Below are 327 nucleotides of genomic sequence, written 5' to 3'. Positions count from 1 at the left end.
CCTGGAGGTGCACGCAGCCTGCGAGGTGTCCTAGCAAACTGGCACCGCCCCGGAGGGGCGTAGGGTATTTTTCCTCATCGATCTGGAAGAAAGGGCTTGAGAATCAGAACTGTAATTTTTGTGTACGCCGAATCTGTGGACTTCGATGTATACTGATGGCATTTGTTCAGGAAATGTGTATTTCATCAAGCTAGGCAGATTTCCTTATTGTAGGACTTCTCAGACATTTGTGTAGGAGAAAATGCTACATTGTGGACCTTAGAGAGAGGGATCAGTGGATCAACTGTGCGTAGATAATGATTAGTAGCTAATGGGGGGATTGAAACC

The sequence above is a fragment of the Fukomys damarensis genome, unplaced genomic scaffold, assembly GCF_012274545.1.
Source record: "Fukomys damarensis isolate Sample0158 unplaced genomic scaffold, DMR_v1.0_HiC HiC_scaffold_26, whole genome shotgun sequence".
In the NCBI taxonomy this organism is placed as follows: domain Eukaryota; kingdom Metazoa; phylum Chordata; class Mammalia; order Rodentia; family Bathyergidae; genus Fukomys; species Fukomys damarensis.
The sequence above is the reverse complement of the archived record's forward strand: the minus strand, read 5'-3'. Positions refer to the sequence as shown.